The following is a 21,126-nucleotide window of genomic DNA, read 5'->3' as shown; positions in this document are numbered from 1 at the left end:
TAGTTTAGGAATTCTCACCAACAACAGTTAACATGCAACCAACAGATACCAATTAACATCAATATAAAAATTTGGCTTAATAGAACTGTCAATAGCTTTATTTATTTATGTAATTGCCAATGAGTACATTCATTGCACCTGATTTTGTTGCTATGAGATAGTTTCCAGACTCTCATCAACTATTACATGGGATATTGTGCTTTCTTTAGTGGCTCGATATTCAAGCTTCGACCCATGCAGCAACTGGGAGGTTGGCCTAAAAATAATAATTCATTTCTTGCTACAGACACCAACCAAATCATCTTCTTTTTTTGGGCCTAGAACTACGACTGAAACTTTGTACTGTGGGGAATAACAACCCAACAAATTGAAAAAGTGAACCAATGAATTGATGAATACATTTTGGGCCACCAAACCCTTACTTTGGCATCCAAAGGAATTCAATATGCCCATACATTTTGTTGTTACTGCTCGACACTCAAGAACATGATATGAACTCTGTTGTTATAGGAAGATTAACGGCCTGCAAGTAATTTGATCCTGACATTACCTCGACTTGCCACTGAAAGCTCAGTCTTAGACAAGCCCCTTTTGATTGTCTGAACCCTTTAACTTGGTATGTGAATCTTGATCCATAATTGGCAATACTGACATGATCTATATGATCTCAACATATTGTGGTTTTTTATAGGGATGAGTACTAATAGATTGACTTCATTTGTCACACAATAGTTGTATGTACTCTTTTACAGTACCAAATCCTTACTATTTCTCATGTAATAACACATATGTTTTCAATAGAAGATTTGCACATCATAGTCTCTTATGCATTTTGGATTTGATATTGTTATCTTTGAATTGTCTTTTTTAACAAACTTTGAAGGCGCTCTTGGTCTTCCATCACTTTCAACACATTTTATATTCGTGAAGCTTCTTTTTAATCCTTGTTGAGTATAACTATTCACATCTTATTTCTAGTTGATGACACCTTGAAACCACAAACTTCACCATTGATCTCCTCAAGCTTATCGAGCCTCCTCTCCTGTTGTCAACAAATATGGTCTAGCCAAAATACCCATGTGAAAATGCTTATTACTATTGTGGCCCTTCTTGGGTCTAAATTTTACTTTGGTGGATCTATTAAAAACTCACCATGCATATACCTTATGTGGATCTTGGTGGCATCTTACGACCCTATGCGTCCCTTAGTTGCTTGTGTGCTACCGCCATTAATTACTTAATTTTTTCTTTCTTCCTCTTCAGTAATGATTACAATCAACTCTTCTTCCTTTGTGTCAATTCCAAGAACAACAATTACACGATCACTAGTTGTATAATAAAATAAAACAACATCTTCTTGCCTTGCATTGCTTCAAGAGTCTCTCTCCCATCTGTAATACTTTGATGGTTCGAATTTATGAAATTGTCAACCTCTAGTTTAACAATTTGGCCCTGCATTCTTACCTCAAGATATTTTGACTTGCCAGTAATAAATTCGTGTTAGGGTTTTTGAGATCACTCGACCTATTAGGAGAAATTTTGCGCTAGGGTTTTTGGCCTCTAAAATTAAATTTGATTTCTAATGTTGAAGGAAATCTAACTAGGTTCGGTCTTCATAAATGTACTTTTGATATTTGTATTTATTCAAGAAAAGAAATATTATTTTTATAATATATGTCAATGAGTTTCTTGCTCATTGAAATAGGTCTAACACATGTTAAAGTGATATAGGTGAGTCAAATAGTCAAAAGAAAATGTTGACTACCTTAAGGGCATGTTACACCATGTATGTTTATGTATTAGAGTCAAGAGAATACCTCCAAGCAAAGTCAACAAGTCTCCTCCATGCAATGACACCTACAAAGAAGCAATTCGAATTAAATAAGTCAAGTCGGCCTGCAATCTTCAAGTCAGCCTAAAGGAGGGACATACCTCTATATATAGAGGTTGTCCACTCCCTCAAAAGACAACGCATTCCTCTCTAAAATTAGCGAAGGTAGGAAGCCGAGAAAAGGATAAACAAGGGACAAAGAAAGGGTCTTCAAGAGCAGTGAAGAAGAAGGGTACACAACTGAAGTCAAGAGGATTGTTTTCTAGGGTAGAAAACAGTCACATATGTGAGAAACAAAAGCAACCCTACAGTCATAATTGCAACAATACCACAATCCTAAATCTGTCTTTGTTTGGGCTAGAAAGTAAGATCTACAAGGCCTCCTACTGAAGCAAAGAAAAATATCTCTCAAGCGAAGTTGAAAATTCCCTAATTCACAAGGATACCTTCCACATGTGTGAAGGTCTAGGGTTGTTGTACATCACACCAATTCTACACCTACATCTAAAGAATGAGCTCGTTTGGTTGAAAGAAGAAAAGTTTCTACATAAGTAAAGGATATCATTGAGTATAGAAGAGAAGCATCTCATCTAGAGCTCACATAAACAAGGTCTATGTACAGATGGAAGAAGGAGGACGAAGTGTTAGGGAATGAAGTGCCAGAAGAAGAAAGAATAAGTGTCAGGGAACAAAGTGCAGAAAGGAGGAAGGACTTGACTTGTGCTTGGAGGATATTCTAGTCAGGGGTCTAGGGTTTGGAATTGATCAATAAGAAGCTTCAATAAGAGAAAACTTACCAAAGGGTTTTCCTCTCAAGAGAAGACAGATTTTGGCATTGGAAGAGAGCCAACATCTTGTGTTCTTGTTCTTATCTTTTTGGTAGCAGTTTGATGAAGTACACACACATGCATGAATAATAAGAAGAATAATATTAAGATAACAAAGAAAAAGTAAAAACACTCCACAAATTGTTATCAAGTCAAGAAGAATCACACTACACCTAATTGCCCTAGATTCTTCAACATGGTATTGGAGCTAAGGTGACACATCAAGGAAAGGGCATCTCAAGAACACTCATAAAGGAAGAACATCTACAAAAGTTGAAGCATCTAGCCAAGAAGTCTCCATCACATCAAGGACAAGAAGGTCTACCATCTATCTTTCATCAAGAAAGACTACAAAGCAAAAGGAGAAGCCTTTTGTACAAAGGCACCTACAAAGAAGAGCAGATCAAGAAGGGACCTACACCACAAACCAAGCCATCAATCAAGTCTACTTGAAGCAAGCTCACTTGGGAGAAAGCAACTTGAAGAACATCAAGATCTAAGGAAGGCAAGCCATCAAGTCTTCAAGGAGAAAGCAATTCCACTACATCTCAAAATCTATCAAGTAAGTATATGTCCCCTTCTGAATATACATCAATGTCTTTTTGCAAGGAAAGAAACAAATTGGTAGGTACCAATTACTTTCTTGCATGGAAGAAGAGGATTGATTTACTTCTCAAGGAGAATGAACTCCTAGAACACATCAAAGGGAATGTCACTATTCCTATTAAGGAACAAACTCAAGCCTTAGCCAATTATAATAAGGATGAGACAAGAGCTCAAAGGAATCTAATAGAATCTATCAAGGACTCTCTCATTCCTTATGTATCGAAATTTGAAACATCAATTTTTTTTACGATAAACTAATAGAGCTATTCTCAGTATCCGCAACTGGAGAAGTGATATCTCTAAGAAATGAATTGTACAAGATGAAGATATCAAAGGAAGGAATAACTCCCTACCTCATGAAGATATTTGAGATGAGAGATCAACTTCAAGAGCTATGGGAAGTCATGTCCGACAAAGAAATGACAAATGTACTACTCAATGCTTTACCTGAGGATTGGGGCAACTTCACATCAAGCATATATTCCAAGAAGGAAGCTACCACACTAAGTGAAATGTGGTCCCTATGAAAGATAGAGGAAGCCAGACTCAAAGCCAAGGAAGATGTGGGATCAAAGGAGCAAGCATTTGCTACCATGGCCAAGAGAAAGGGAAAATTTTGAAAATTTGGTCCACGAAGAAAAAACAACAAAGATATGTACAAAATCCAATGCTATGGATGTCAAGAATATGGACAATACAAGAGGAATTTTCCTAAACTAAAGAAGGACAAGAACAAAAGAAAAAGGGAATAAGCTCATGTGACTCAAGAAATGAAAGAATAAGAAAAGAAGCAAAAAAAAAGGAAGAACCTTTGGATCTCTACTATGACTAAGTCAAACTCTTTACTTAAAGTCATCTTTCAAAGTTTTGAGTAGGATAGGAGCATGTATGAATAAAATAAAATTGCATGGCTAGAAACATCTTCTAGAACCTAGAAGCATGATGTACATAGAGTTCTAGACATTCATGTAGAAAGAGCATTTATAAATGAGAAAAAATGCATGGTTAGAAATATCTTCTAGAATATAGGAGCATGGTAGATATAGCTCAAGATATTCATGTAGAAGGAGCATACCTAGAATAGGATCTCATCCACAATGAAAGAAAATTGATCATGATTAAGAATCTTAGAAGACCTCCATCAGCAAAAGGAAATAAACATTTGCAGGGCAAGGGTCTTCAAGATCCTATGATGGAATCTTCAAAAGAAGATTCATAAACAAAAGCAGATGTCTCATTAGGAATCCCATTCATGGGATTCAAGAAAAGGATGATATGCAGGCAAGCTAAGATGAAGCAAGAAGGGCCACACCAAGGACAACCAAATGAAGCTAAGAATCAAGGTGAGGTATGTATGCATCAAATTTTAGTCATGTTATCATTTGTATATTATTGAGTCAAGGGAATAGTTCTATAACATGATCAAGTAGGAAAGAATCTCTTTCACCAATGACATGCTCGAAGGCATGTACTATAATGCAATGAAGGTCAAAAAAAATAAATACTCACATAAGGAGTATAAGATTGTTGACTAAGAAGCCAGTAAAAAGGAATGTTGACTAGTCCTAGAATCAAGTAATGAAGAAGTTCTCCCACAAGGAGCATAAGGTGGTTGACTAATCTATCCAAGAAGAAGAAAGTGAAGAAAGAGATCAAGCATGTGAAGAACACCATGATCACAAAGAATAAATATCTAATAAAGACCCATTGAAGACATCTCCCAAAATAAGGCAGGACAACTCTGACTAAGAAAGGAAAAGATCAAAGGACCCTTGACACCTATGAAGGCCTTGGAGATACAAAAAGTTGCAGATAACTGATTCTACTCTATAAAATATGTCATGATGAATAAATCCATCCAACAAAACTTAATGTTGAAGCAATAACATGATGAAGTCATGAAGGGCTACTCGACCAAAGCATGGGATCAAGCAAGTTCAATAAAGCATCCATGAGAAGAGTATTCCGAAGCATGGACAAGATAACAAATGAGTAGCCAAATAAAAAGAGATCCTGATATATGACAAAAATACCACTTTCCACAAAGGAAGCAATGACATGAAAAACCAGGAAGGAAAGTGATTGATGGATGGTGCCCTACCATAAGGAAGTTTGAACCAAGAATTCGTGACATCGAAGGAAAGAAGAAGATCAAGCAGATGAAGGACCCATAAAGAAGAAGTTGTTAATGAATGGACAAGTCCCTAGCTAAGAGGGAGTTATAACAAGTTCCCAATTACAAAGGAACTTGGACAAGTACCTTGTCAGAGGATACTTGGGCATGTCTTCCTCAATTGAGAGGAAGTGATAGACACAAAATTCTTGTCTTCACTTGGGAAGAAAGAATGGGAGCATTGGGTAATCATCTGGCATCCAATACTCTTTGAGGATGTGTAAGGCATCCAAGACAAGAGTAGGCAAGAGGAATGATATTCTTTGAGGGCTAGGAACCGAAGATGATAATAGTCCTAGAAGGTCATACTCAGTGAACACCCAGGTGGGTATGTACCTTGAGAGACAATGACTAAGGTGTTTATAAGTCATTGGTCTCGCCAACATTGTGCTCTAATCTATTGAGAGATAGAGTTGTCAGTCAAGGCCTTGATGTGGAAACAATGTTGGTTATTATGATGCTATAACAAATGGATTGCAAATTCAGCTGCTCTTATGTGAATTCTTCAAGATTGAAATGTAGCCAAACACCTTGTAATGTTGTATGAATACCTCCCTAGTTAAGAGGGAGTGTTGAAGGAAATGTAACTAGGTTCAGTCTTCATAAATGTACTTTTGATATTTGTATTTATTCAAAGACAAAAAATATTGTTTTTATAATATATGTCAATGAGTTTCTTGCTCGTTGAAATAGGTCTAGCACATGTTAAAGTGTTATAGGTGAGTCAAATAGTCAAAAGAAAATGTTGAAGACCTTAAGGGCATGTTACACCATGTATGTTTATGTATTAGAGTCAAGAGAATACCTCCAAGCAAAGTCAACAAGTCTCCTCCATGCAACGACACCTACAAAGAAGCAATCCGAATTAAATAAGTCAAGTCGGCCTTCAAGTCAGCCTAAAGGAGGGACAAACCTCTATATATAGAGGCTATCCACTCCCTCAAAAGACAACACATTCCTCTATGAAATCAGCAAAGGTAGGAAGACGAGAAAAGGGTAAACAAGGGACAAAGAAAGGGTCTTCAAGAGTAGCGAAGAAGAAGGGTACACAACCGAAGATTGTTTTCTAGGGTAGAAAACAATCACACATGCGATAAATAGAAGCATCCCTAAAATCATAATTGCTCCAATACAATAGTCCTAAATCTATCTTTGTTTGGGCTAGAAAGTAAGGTCTACAAGGCCTCCTACTCAAGCGAAGAAAACTCTCTCTCAAGCGAAGGTGAAAAGGCCCTAATTCACAAGGATACCTTCCACACGTGTGAAGGTCTAGGGTTGTTGTACAGTCACACCAAGTCTACACCTACATCTCAAGAATGAGCTCGTTTGGTTGAAAGAAGGAAAGTGTCTACATAAGTAAAGGATATCATTGAGTATAGAAGAGAAGCATCTCATCTAGAGCTCACATAAACAAGGTCTACAACTGGAAGAAGGAGAACAGAGTGCCAGGGAATGAACTGCTAGAAGAAGAAAGACTAAGTGCTGGGGAACAAAGTGCAGAAAGGAGGAAGGACTTGACTTGTGCTTGGAGGATATTCTAGTAAGGGGTCTAGGGTTTGGCATTGATCAATAAGAAGCTTCATTGAGAGAAAACTTACTGAAGGGTTTTCCTCTTAAGAGAAGAGAGGTTTTGGCCCTGGCAGAGAGCCAACATCTTGTGTTCTTGTTCTTATGTTTTTGGTAGAAGTTTGATGAGGTACACACACATGCATTAATAATAAGAAGAAGAAGACAATTAAGCTAGCAAGAAAAAGTAAAAAGACTCCACAAATTGTTATCAAGTCAAGAGGAATCACATTACACCTAATTGCCTTAATTCTTCAACATCTAGGAATCTAAACCCTCAACCATACTAAAATTTTGGCCTCAACAATAATGCACTTGCTCCAAACAATTCAGTCCCAGTGAATCAACTTGTCCCTGCAACTCTAATCAACTCTTATTCTGCTAAACCCCTCAGGCTTGTAGGATGCACATCTTTGATGCCACTATAATATTCCCTTTTTAAATTGATTTAATTTCCCATAAATTTTTCTATTAATTTTCTTTAGAGAAACCATATAATAATTATTGTCGAGAATTTAACATATTTAAACCAATAATTAAAAAGTTTGTAGACATATTCAACTATTTATTTATTTATTACTGAGAGAGAAATTACATGAAATTCATTTTGAAAAAGGAACCTGACAAATAGATAAGTTGGAGAAATCTTCTTTGGTTGGATTCCCCTGTCTATAAAAATCTGTTGCTTCAACCTTTTAACAAACACTCAAAATCTCGATCTTCCTCGCTAAGCACCAATTAGGAATCTAGTTGATCCCTTCGAATGACTAGCTAGGGTGTACCTTGCAACAATGAAACTAGTTTTGATCTGTAGGGAGGATAGTCTCACCCTCGAAGATGATCCACACTTAGGTTGATTCGTAAACTGGCGTGGATATTCCACTGGACAGTTCATCACAACAAATCTGATAATATTATATTAGAAATCTGAGATTCTACACTATTACAATTTTATTTAATTTCTAGATATGTAAAATTAACTGTAATTAGTGCATGAATGTAAAAGTAAATTAAGTAGAAAAGTAGAGAACGACAAAATAATCTCACACACACATAATACACAAGATATGCTCTTTGGGAAACCCTTTCGGGAGAAAAACCCAGCTGGATGGTGAGGTCGCTTTGCTCTCTTTCTTTGTTTGGAAATATGGCTGCAGATACAAAGAAGTAATGTCTGGGGACCATGGGATGATACAATGCACATAGCCCCTCTGTGTGCTCTATCTCCTATCTCTCATGGATATCTTTTCTCAACTATGGAACAAAATGTTCTCGGAAAAATGGAATGCCTCTTCCTTCTAGTGGCCTGGTTATAACACAGCCTGATAGCCTACTGGTGGTTATGTTTGACTAAAATCAACTCTCAACTAGAGTTACAAAATAGACTCTTCTAGAGTCTTTTACATCACAAACACATGGCTAGCCCCTTTTCCATGAATAATGGGGGCTGACGCGGCATCTTCCCGAACTATAGGTGTGAAAACGGGAAGGTCAACTTTTGAGTGGCATAACTTTTGCATATGGACTACGATTGACACAATTTTTGCATCATTGGAAAGCTCATTGTGTGTAGAATAACATGAAAAGGTGAAATTCTCATGCGGAAAAGTTTTACCCCCAAAAAACATCGTTTTATACCTCAAAATGCTCCCCGAAAGGTTTCAGACCCTGTTTCGCCAAACTGGGTCCCGCCGTAAAAACGGTCCCGTGAGCTAATTCCTCCACTTTTTCCACTCCAAATGCATCAAGATGGATGACAAACAATATAATGATCCAATTCTAATCACACCTCCCCATTTTGGGAGGCTTTTGGTCCCCAAAAGATTTTAGTGAATGAGGTGAGGAATTTTTTCCTCCACTCTCTCTCTGGTGTACCATTTAGCTTTGCCTAGAAGTTGTCCCTTCAATCCAATCTGCCAAAAGTCTTGTTGCCCTTGTCTTCTAATTCTGGACATATTCTACAAAAATGTATCTTTTGCCAACTCTGCCTGAGTGTGTGGTGCAAAATCCTCCACATAAGGTAGGGCATGTTCTTCTTCTTGATGTAGCATGGAAGGCTCATAGCGTTTCAAATTCTCTACATTTACAACTGAGTAAATGTTCATATATGGTGGTAAACTAAGTCTATAGACATTATCACCCACATTTTCCAATATATCAAAGGGACCATACCTTAGAGCCTTGATTTTCTTACCAGGCCCCTGCAGCCTATCCTTGTTCAACTTTAGCCATACTTTGTTTCCCACCTTGAATGATTTCTCCGTTTTGTATTGATCATGCCTGGCCTTATACTTCACCTGCGACTTCTACAATGTTTCCTGTATCTATAGATGGATCTGCCTGACCTTTTCTATACAATTTTCAGCTTTCAAAGCATCTCCTGTAAGGTCTTCCTTCACTCCTCCTTATTGCCCATATGCAATATCCAAAGGTGAAGGTAGAAAATATCCAAACAAGTTTCAAATGGGGCTTTCCTGTAGAAGTGTGGACTGCTATGTTATAAGAATGTTGTATATATATCAGATTTTCATCCTAGGTCTTCAGATGCTTCTGGTTGTAATCCCTCTGAAGCTTCACCAAAGTCTTGTTGACTACTTCTGTCTGCCCATTTGTGTGCAGATGGAATGTTGTAGATCTCTTCAACGTCGTGTCCATCTTCTCCCACAATGTAGTCAATAATGCATTGAGAAATCTTGTATCCATGTCTGAAATGGTGCTCCTTGGTATCCCAAAGTGTACCCATACCTATCAAAAGAACAAGTTTGTTACTTCTTGTCCATTGATGGTCTTTTTACAGGGCATCAGAACACACATCTTGATGAACCTATCAACTACCATGAAAAGGTAGTCATGTCCCTTCTTGGTTGTCGGTAAACCTCCCACAATGTCCATGGAAATGCTTTCCCAAGGACAAGTAGTTATAGGTAAGGAATGATACAGACCTTGTTTCTTGTTGCTAGGCTTGTTGGTACAACAAAGCATGCATCCTCTTATGAATCTAGATACCTGCTCTTGCATCTTGGATCAATACACATACCTCTGCAAGTTAGCCACAATATTCCCTACACTAAAGTGCCCTACAACCTTTAAGGTGTCAGCCTCTTTAATCAATTGCAAACGCTCACCTTTAGGAACACATAACTTATCCAGCTTGTAGAGTAACCCATCCTGGAGATGGTAGTCAACGATGTTGTCGTCATCGTGCACATGAATCTGACTATGCAATTGATGATACACCTCCTTGAAGTCCTCATATTCTAAATATGCCTCTATGTATGCATCATGGGTGAATGGCTCCATGTGCATAAGAGTCCCCAAAGTTGTAATCTTTGATGTGGGTGGCCTTGAAAGCATATCAACCAACTTGTTTGTGCTGCCCTTCTTATATTTTATCACCAAATGAAACTATTGTAAAAACCCCATCCACTTGTAGTGCCTGGTCTACTCTAGCTTACTGCAGGCTTGCAAGTACTGTAACGACTGGCGATATGTGTGGATTATTGTCTCCTTTCCCATCAAATAGTGCTTCCATTTCTTCTCAGCTTGCACCATGGCATAGAGCTCCTTATTGTAGGTAGGGTAGTCAAGAACCGCCCCATGAAATAGTTCAGAATGGTAGCAAACGGGCCTTCCTCCTTGCATCAAGACAACTCCCATAACATAGCCACTCGCATCTGTCTCCACTTCAAAGGGTCATTGTAAGTTTGGTAATGCCAGAACTGGTGCTTCATTGGTCTTCTTCTTTAACTCGTCGAAAACCTTCTACTTCCCTTTTTCCGAATGGAAACTCTTGCCACTCACTGTTATGGTGTGGAGCGTGTTGCTACCACTGAAAACGAGGCTATGAATTTCCTTAGGTACTGTGTTGCCCCAATGAAACTCCTAACCTCAATAACATTAGTAGGCACTGACCATTTCATGATGGCCTCCATCTTGGAAGGATCTATCTTCAATTCTCCTCCACTAATCACATATCCCAAATACACCAAGGCCTGCAGCGTAAACTCGCACTTCTTGAGATTTGATGGTAGATGGTGCTTCTTCAATGTTTCCAACACTTGCGTCAAATCTGAAATATGCTTCTCCCAGGGAACACTATATACTAGTATATCATCCAAATAAACAATAACAAATGAATTTATAAAAGGGTGCAGTATCATTCATTAATCTCATAAATGTAGTTGGTGTGTTACATAGGCCAAATGGCATAAATAACCACTCATACAAACCTTGCTTGGTTTTGAAGGCAGTCTTCCATGTATCTTCTTCTTTGACTCAAACCTGGTGATATCCAGACTTCAAGTCCAGCTTGGTGAAATACTTTGCTTCCTGCAACTGATCTAGCAGATTGTCTATCTTGGGCAGGGGTATCTATTCTTGAGCATGATTTTATTCAATGCCCGGTAATCTATACACATTCTCCAAGTCCCATCCTTCTTTGGCATAATGATGATGGTGACCCACATGGTGATGTACTCGGTTGAATGACACCTTGCTGCAACTGTTTCTTCACCTCACTTGCTTCTATAACAAACTGTTTGTATAGCCCAATATTTGGCAATGGGGAGTCTGGTAATAGCTGGATCTCGTGCTCCACTTCTCTCTTAGGGGGTAGCCATTTAGGCTCTCGGAACACGTCCTTGTATGCCTGTAACAACTCCTCCAATTGTTGTTTTTGTTTCTTAGTACACCCTCTAGGGATGCCTTGCCTCTTATTGACTCCTCTACAAACTGAATTTCTCTTAAAAACAATAAAACATACTTCTTGTTGGAACTGATCAATTTCTTGGCTTGGTTGGCACTTACCAGTGAAATTTTTGACTTGCCTTTGTGCACATTGATGATGAACGATTTTCCATCCTTGATTAATCGGTACTGGTTAGCTCTCCTCATGAATATTGCATCATGTAGGACTCCCAAACACAACTCCACATACATCAAGGGGAACCACATACATCAAGGGGAACCACATCTAGATCTACTTCATCAATAAAATAAACACTGATAGCAAATCTATTTTACACTGTTTTGTTACCTTCAGCTCTGCATCCTTATGCACCCATCCTAGTGGATATGGGTTTGGATGATCACACACTTCCAATCCCAACTTCTTGACCAAATCTTTTGCAATGAGATTTTCCCGCGATCCTAAGTCAAACAAAGTATCAATCTTCGTCTTCTTGACTTGTATCTTTACATGGAAGAGTTTGGTAATTTCTTTCTCTTCCTGTTACTGAAGGCTACTCAGATTCACCTCCTTCTACACTGATGTACAAATGATCTTCTCATCCACATCTAAGTTTCTTTCAACTTGGTTGCTCGAATCAGTGGCCATGAGATTCTTCTTCTTATTATCTTTCTTCTTGTTCTTCGGGTTTAGCTCTGGATGCAACTTCCAACACTTCTCCTTTGTATGGCCATCAATGTTGCAGTGGTTGCTAGGATCTTTGCACTGGTGTGTTGTGGCTGCCATATTTTTATCTTTCCCCCCTTTTTGCTTCTTCTTCCCCTCCTTAGAAGCGTCTTGTTTCTCCTTTTTCTTTGATCCACTTGATTGCGCTCTTTTCAAGCCTATGTTCTCCAGGTATTGTGCTTGTACACAAGCCTCGTCCACCATTTTGGGCTTGAACAACATCACTTTCTCATGCAGATGGCGGTGCAAACCCCCCAAATACTTGAGGAGTACATCTGGGTTCTTTGGAGAGATACCCAACATTATAGCCATCTTTCTGAATTCTATGGTGTACTCCTGCATGCTTTGGCCCGACTTTTGCCTAAAGTAATGCCACCAAATCCACTGGTCTTCCACGTACCCAATGGGATAAAACTGTGACTTAATGAGGGTTTTGAAATCCTCCCACTTAGTCATTGGAGGTTCTCCCTCCAACCTTAGGGTTTCCGTGTGGCTCTCCCACCAAGTCAGTGCATGGCCCTCCAATTTTAGTCGCGCGAATGAGATCTTCTGCCCTTCCTTGATCTGATGGACACTGAAATAAACTTCCAATTGCTGCAACCAGTGGTTCAGTTTCAGAGCATCGATCTTGCCATGGTATGGCTTGATATAGAATTTTGCTCCCACTTTAAACAAGGATTGGTTCACGACACTCAAACTGGGTTGATCTTTTCCAAGTTCTTTCTTTGGCTGGTTATCAATGTCTTCCTGATCTCTCGATCCCCCTTCTGATTTGTCCTCTGCATTCGAACCCCTTATTCTCCAAATATTCCCAGATTATTACTTAGGGCGACCATGAGGAGGCTTACATTGTGGTTTATATCTGCGACTTGTTATTTGAGCAGCAAAAGCCTCACCTCTACAGGATCATGAGGTTCATTTACAGATTCGTCGTCCATGATTAGGGTTTTACGATTTTCGGCTCGTCGATCTAGATCCTTGCAATCTCCACAAAATATCCAAATAAACCTGCTCTAATACCAAATGATCCATAAAGTATTGGGGATATTCCACTGGACAATTCGTCATAACAGATATGATAATATTATATTAGAAATCTGAGATTGTACATTGTTATAGTTTTATCTAATCTCTTGTTCTGTAAAATTAAATTGTAATTAGCGCATGCATGTAAAAGAAAATCAAGCAGAAAGGTAGAGCACGACAAAATAAGCTCATACACACATAATACACAAGATATGCTCTCTGGGAAAACCTTTCTAGAGAAAAACCCAATTGGAAGGTGAGGCCGCTTCGCTCTCTTTCTTTGTCTGGAAATATGGCTGCAGGTACAAAGAAGTAATGCCTGTGGCCCATGGGCTGCTACAATGCACAGATCCTCTATGTGTTCTCTACCTCCTATCTCTCTTGGCTATCTTTTCTCAACTATGGAACAAAATTCTCTCGAAATAATGGAATGCCTCTTCCTCCTAGTGGCCCGGTTATAACACAACCCGATAGCCTACTAGTGGTTAAGTTTGACTACATCAAATCTTAACTAGAGTTACAAAATAGACTCTTCTAGAGTCTTTTACATCACAAACACGTGGCTAGCCCCTTTTCCATGAATAATGGGGGCTAGCGCGGCATCCTCCCAAACTATAGGTGTGAAAACAGGAAGGTCAAATTTTGAGTGGCATAACTTTTTCATACAAACTCCGATTGACGTGATTCTTGCGCCGTTGGAAAGCTCGTTGTGTGTATAATAACATGAAAAGGTTACATACTTAGGTGGAAAAGTTTTACCACCAAAAAACATCGTTTTATGCCTCAAAACGCTCCTGGAAGGTTTCAGACCTTGTTTCGCCAAACTGGGTCCTGCTGATAAAAACGGTCCCGTGAGCTGATTCCTCCACTTTTTCCACTCCAAATGCATTGAGATGGATGAAAAACAATATAATGATCCAATTCATATCACAGGGTTATATAACCTTACATAAAGCTCAAAGAGCCCAAGAAGAACAATTCACCAAATATCTATTCATATCTACAAATGAGCTCTTGCTTTTCTTTTATAACAATGGCTATCTGAATACCATAGGTCATTTTTCCTCTTTTAATAAAGTGACTATAATAGTCACTTTTTAATTAATTCCTTGATATTTAATATTTTGTAGCATATGGGGATTAGCTAGGCTACTAAGATGTCTTTGCTATGAACATCGAAAAAAAGTAACATTACAGAAGGTGGTGAAACCCATCATAACTTAGTCGTCAATGACAATGAGGATGACAATCATTGGCTATTCTCTGTGAATGTAGGTTGACTCATCACTATTATTCAAGGAAAACTATGCCACCTGAATTAACTCATTGGTGGTGCAATATTCCAAATTGAAATTCATAGCAATAAACAAGGAAACAAACACAATAAACAAATTCTAGGCATACACATCAAAATACACAAGAAAATGTGCCAAACAACTTAGCCATTTTATTAATACATAAATATGAGTACACAAATGGCAAGGAATGATAGAACTTGGGCCTCCTATTCAAGCTAGGTTAAACCCAGGTAATACAACTTGACTCTAGAATAGATATATGCTCCCAAATTGAACTGCGAACTACCCTAGTAATTCTACTGTTGACTGCTGAATGGAACTGATGATTCTGCTTTGAAAAGATACTCAAAATGAGCTAAAACTTTGTAGATGAACTCCTCACAAGAAACCCATAAAAGCCCAAAAATGGTTTGGCTTAACTCCAAGCCAATTTTGAGCCCACGAAGTGATGTGAATTACTAGTTGACTAGTAAAATGCCCTGCTGAAGGAAAATGGTTTTTTGGCCTGAATACTGCCCCAAAATTCCTGCAAAATTAATTGGGGGCTCCTCTCAATAAATCCACAAAACCCAGAAATCGTTTGGGTTGAATCCAACATCACCCGAGACCCCTAAAGAGTGCAAACTTCCCTCTCTATCAAGCAACACATCCTGTTGGGAAATGATATGTTGAATACATGCTGAATCCACCTCGGGAAGCCTCCCAAAACTCCTGGAAAATATCCTCCGAGAAATACCTCCTAGCTCTGTAGGAATTTACAGGGTAAGTTCCTCAGAAAGAATACCAAAAGGACACCGCTCACAACCAGATCACAGATCAATACACCAGTATTTTTGACGTGGTTAAAACCCTCAAAGAGGGAAACAGTCCACGGCCTGTCCCAACGTGGGTACTACAGGCAATTTATTAATCAAAGAATGAAAATTTACATAAGCTTCTCTCATGCACGGATTACCCGAACAATGACCCTCCATGCGCTTTAAATAGAACTCATGGACCAATCGGGTGTCAAGCCACGGATCAAGTGTCGGTAATACCGAGGAGAGAATGAACCGTCGGATCACTACATATCGTGACCGTCGGATTGTAAGTTACAATATGTACAACGGTAAAGAAACACACTTTACCTAACTCTATTAAACTAGACCAAGTTGTACTTAACTATTTCCTATGTGTCGGAATATCCTAACATCCCCCCTTAAGAACAACTTGGGATAGGATTGAAGGATTTACAAATATGACACAATAGGAGAAGGAAGGAGGCACTAGAGCCTATCCCCCCTTAGTGACAACTTCCTGAACTCCAAGCATATATCGAAGTTTAGTGAACTTCGCCTCTGTGAGAGCCTTTGTGAAGATGTCTGCAACCTGATCATCTGTTGAACAATATTGCACTTCAAGAACATGGTCATGAATGAGCTTTCTGATGAAGTGCATGTGTAGTTCAATGTGTTTACTGCGCTGATGCTGGACTGGATCTTTGCATAGCTGAATGGCACTTTGATTATCACACCAAAGTGTGGTTGGATGCTGCTGCTCAAAGCCAAACTCTGATAGGATCTGACGAAGCCACAAGGCTTCCTTACTAGCTTCCACGGCACCACGATACTCTGCTTCTGCTGACGAAAGAGAAATGGCAGCCTGTTTCTTACAAGCCCATGTAATAGGTCCTGAACCAAGAGTGAAGACATAACCGACAGTAGACTTTCGATCATCAGGGTCACCAGCCCAATCAGAATCAGTGAAATCGACTAATAGAGGAGCTGCTTTGGCACTGTAATGAATTCCAAACTGTACTGTACCTCGAACATAACGAAGTATTCTTTTAGCTGCTTTCCAATGACTTTCACGGGGGTTTTGCATAAAACGAGCAACAAGGCCAACAGCAAAGGAAAGGTCAGGACGAGTATGGGTTAAATACAAGAGTTTTCCTACAAGTTGACGGTATAAGGTAGCATCAACTTCAGGAGAAGTACAAGAGACTGAAAGTTTGACTCCAGACTGAAAGGGAGAAGGGGCTGGCTTACAGTCTTCCATGTGAAAATGACGAAGAATATCACAAGCATACTTGGACTGGGAAAGGAAAATACCCTCCTTGGATTGCAAGACTTGAAGACCGAGAAAATAGTGTAAGTGTCCTAAGTCTGTCATTTCAAATTTCTTTTTAAGGCTGGACTTCACATGGTTTATAAGGTTGGGATCACTACCAGTAAGAATAAGATCATCAACATAAAGAACAAGGATGATAAGAGAGTTGCCCACTTTCTTGGTGTAGACAGTATTGTCAGAATAACACCTAGAAAAGCCAAATTCTAAAAGAAAGCTATCCATTTTGGCATACCAAGCCCGAGGAGCTTGCTTGAGGCCATAAAGGGATTTCTTAAGTCGACAAACAAGGCTGGAGTCTGTTTGTATGAAGCCAATGGGTTGTTCCATATAGATTTCTTCCTGCAAGTCCCCATGCAAGAAGGCAGATTTGACATCCATCTGATGCACTTCCCATTTTAAAGAGGCAGCAAGGGAAAGAACAAGGCGGATAGAGTTCATTTTGGCAACAGGGGAGAAGGTTTCAGTGTAGTCAATGCCTTCAACCTGTGAAAAACCCTTAGCAACAAGACGAGCTTTATGTTTATCAACTTTCCCATCTGGTCCATACTTGGTTCTGTAAACCCATTTACATCTAACAAGTTTGCGTCCCTTTGGTAGAGGAACAAGATCCCATGTATCATTTGTCATCAATGAATGATATTCTTCATTCATAGCTGCTTCCCAATGTGGATGGCCTGAAGCTTCTGCAAAAGTGTCAGGATCATGATTTATTGGAGCTTGAGCCAGTAAAGAAGAGGCTCTTTCAAACTGAGAACGTGTTTGTCGCTGATCTGTAGGATCACCGGCAAGATCACCAGTATTTTTGACGTGGTTAAAACCCTCAAAGAGGGAAACAGTCCACGGCCTGTCCCAACGTGGGTACTACAGGCAATTTATTAATCAAAGAATGAAAATTTACATAAGCTTCTCTCATGCACGGATTACCCGAACAATGACCCTCCATGCGCTTTAAATAGAACTCATGGACCAATCGGGTGTCAAGCCACGGATCAAGTGTCGGTAATACCGAGGAGAGAATGAACCGTCGGATCACTACATATCGTGACCGTCGGATTGTAAGTTACAATATGTACAACGGTAAAGAAACACACTTTACCTAACTCTATACCTAACTCTAAACTAGACCAAGTTGTACTTAACTATTTCCTATGTGTCGGAATATCCTAACAAGCTCCAACTCTTATCTCTCATCAATTCTCCTCTAAACCCTTACGAATTCACCTCTAGGAACTCCTGTATACTTGCTAGGAAGGAATATATTTGGCCCCAAGGATTCCCTCTAAATCACCCTTGCAAATTAACAAGGAACTTGCCCTACTGGTGGCTGAATTATCTGTAAATTCCTTGGCCCAAATTTTAACTCTTGTTGGCTCTTCTTAGTCCCACAAGATTCTCCTCCCGCGGCTTGGGAAAAACACACATCGACTGATAAATGTTCTATGTTGTGGCTCTTAGAAAAGCCCTTAATGGACTTATCTTTGCTCTCCTAGGGTGACACTTGAAGTTCACCGTAAGTATAGTGGAATTCTTGCTTGAGAAATCCTTGTGCTAAACAACATAGGTTGTCTTGGCTTAGCAACTTAAGAGAACTAGTGATGAAATTTAAAATGATCCAAGATCTCCAAATGAGAGCCCCCTTGCTCTATTTATAATTGTTGGCCTCTTACTCCCTTAGTGATCCCCACTCTCCACTAGTTCACTCTGTTTCTCTTTCTCTCTCTTCCTTGCCACAAGTGCACACTTCCCTTTTTCTTTATTCTGCTCCATGAGTACATATCCCCCTTTGTCAAATTATCTCCCTTGTGGTCCCCACATTCCATTGAGTTGTAATTTGTCATTTCGCCTAAGCCCCTAAAGCCAAAAATTGTCTCCAAAACTAGCATTATAAAATTATGATATGCTTAACACCATGCCAGGTCTCCTTGCTAACCATCTCAGATGAAAAATCAAAACTGGGAACATTACAGGTGGTCCATAAGGGGGCATAGTTTCACTCTTGCCAGATGCTTCTAATTTTTGGGTCATGAAGTTGTTTCCCTATGTTTAAGGAAGACAAACTCTTAGTCAATTAAAAGTAGTGTTAGCTCTTACTCCTCGACCAAAAGGCGGTTTCATCATAGATAATATTTGCAAGAAAGCTAACACCCTAAATTGTCAACATTGAGGCTAAGAATGCATACCATTGGTGATGTGCTTTCAAATACACTAAATCCTACTAGAAAACACATGATCCATAATATGCAATATCACCAAGCTCATTGCCATTTCAAACCCACAGGAATGAAAATATATTATTATGTTTATTTGATTGAAAGATATATTTTGTATTATAAGATTGTTGCTAGTGCAATGTTCAACATGCAAATACATATAATATAATTGTTCGATGAAATTATCATGAGTAAGTTTAGTACTTGAGCCTAGTAGTATATGTCTACACGAATTTTATAAAAAAAAGATGCTCTTGGATTCTATTATATGTATATATCCCAACGAAAACACCTATTAATAAACAAATTTTAAAAAACATGATACATGACTAAAGGAAATTCTTAGTTCCACATGCTTCTTCTTATATCACTTCAATGTTGGCTAAACTCCGTATCCACATGCACCATCTCTACATTTGTTTACTACTACTAGACCATCCCATCCTCTTTGGTGTTTAAGGAGCCAATAAATAACCTAACCATGGAGAATGTTGTAGTATGAATGATAACAATAATAACAACTGTTTATTTGAAGGTAGCACACTTAACTTGTAACTCACTAAAGTGTTATATTTTCTAATGCACATTTTATATTAGCGAAGCAACTTCATTGTCTTTGTTTGACTCTGAACAATGCAATTGGTCTACAACAAAAGAGTTTGCAACTTTATTTCAACGTCATGGTGTTTAAGCACTTGTTGAATTTAGTTGTCTCACATATTGGACAACGACCAATGTGCCTATGTACCATTGGTGTTTCCAAGCTAAAACCCATAAGTTGGTTAAGCTTGCCTCCTTCCACTCTCAAACTTAACAAGTTATCATAGATTTTAAGCCCAAACAAAGTGAAGCATCCTTACTTAGAATTGACAACATCACCAATTGTGCACTAGAAAAGCCTCAATCTCGCTTGATAAGAGAAACAAAACTAATAGGTCACTATCCCGTCAATTATTCTTGCCCAAGAGAACTTAGCTTAGAAGTAGAGTCCCTTTAGTGGTGTATCTGACCCCATCACCATTACATGCCCTTGAACATCGAATCCTCCCTCTAGATAAACAATCTCTCTTGGACTCATTGAATTACTCGATTCAAATACATGGGCCAACATGAACCCTTAGTTGTAGAGCTTCAAGAAAAGAAGGGGAATTTTTGAGCCATGAAATGATGCCAATTGCATCCCAAGGACAACTTATTAAAGCATTGCAAACATTAGTTAGTTAGATACCATAACCTTAATCTCACCCATGTCCAGAATGATATGTTGTCGTTGTTAATTAATTTGCCACATTTGAATACAACATGTGTGGATGGGCTTTGACACATACATGACCCAACACTCGAGCTTGAGATAGGTTCATGACATGAGGTTTAAGTGCTGTGTGTTCGACATGCATGAATTGATCCTTAAAAACTCACTACCATATGATTAGTAGGGTTGATTAACATAATACCCCATTTTTTAACACTTAAACTCCTTGGAACCATGTAGTTATGGAATTGGGAAGCTTGATATCCCATTTGTGGTTCTAAAGGCACTACATTCAAGTCTGCTTGCATCATCACCAATACATCTACTTATCAGTTGTGTGCTTTAAGCAGATAAAAAAACTCGACCTCCTCTTGCCACTTCTTTCTTAATTTTACGGAATAACTCTTTATAGAACAATGTTATTAGTGCCAAGGCTTTTCCACATAAATATAATGACAAATTTTGAATATCAAATAACAATCAAAGTTTTTGCACAAGATTTAATCACCCATTCTAAATTTTTAATAATAATTAGGATTCAATAAATAAATTTAATGACAAATTATGTATTCTAACAATAATTACTTTTCTATAACCTCTCATAACAATCTTTATACTTTGATACAAAACAAGTAATTTAACTTGATTATTTGTAAGTCTTCCTAATCCTTATAGCGATACAAATATTTTATTATTAAATGATACAATATTCATATTTTTCTTTTTGGAATTGGGGGAATTGACAACTAGGTCGAGCTCATAATCACATGACATTAAGTTGATTCCGATTGCTATCACTATAACTTCTAAGCATA

Source organism: Pinus tabuliformis, chromosome 9, assembly GCF_031772625.1.
Source record: "Pinus tabuliformis cultivar Carrire ecotype Pingquan chromosome 9, CPIR1, whole genome shotgun sequence".
Classification (NCBI taxonomy): domain Eukaryota; kingdom Viridiplantae; phylum Streptophyta; class Pinopsida; order Pinales; family Pinaceae; genus Pinus; species Pinus tabuliformis.
Note: the sequence above shows the minus strand (reverse complement) of the source record.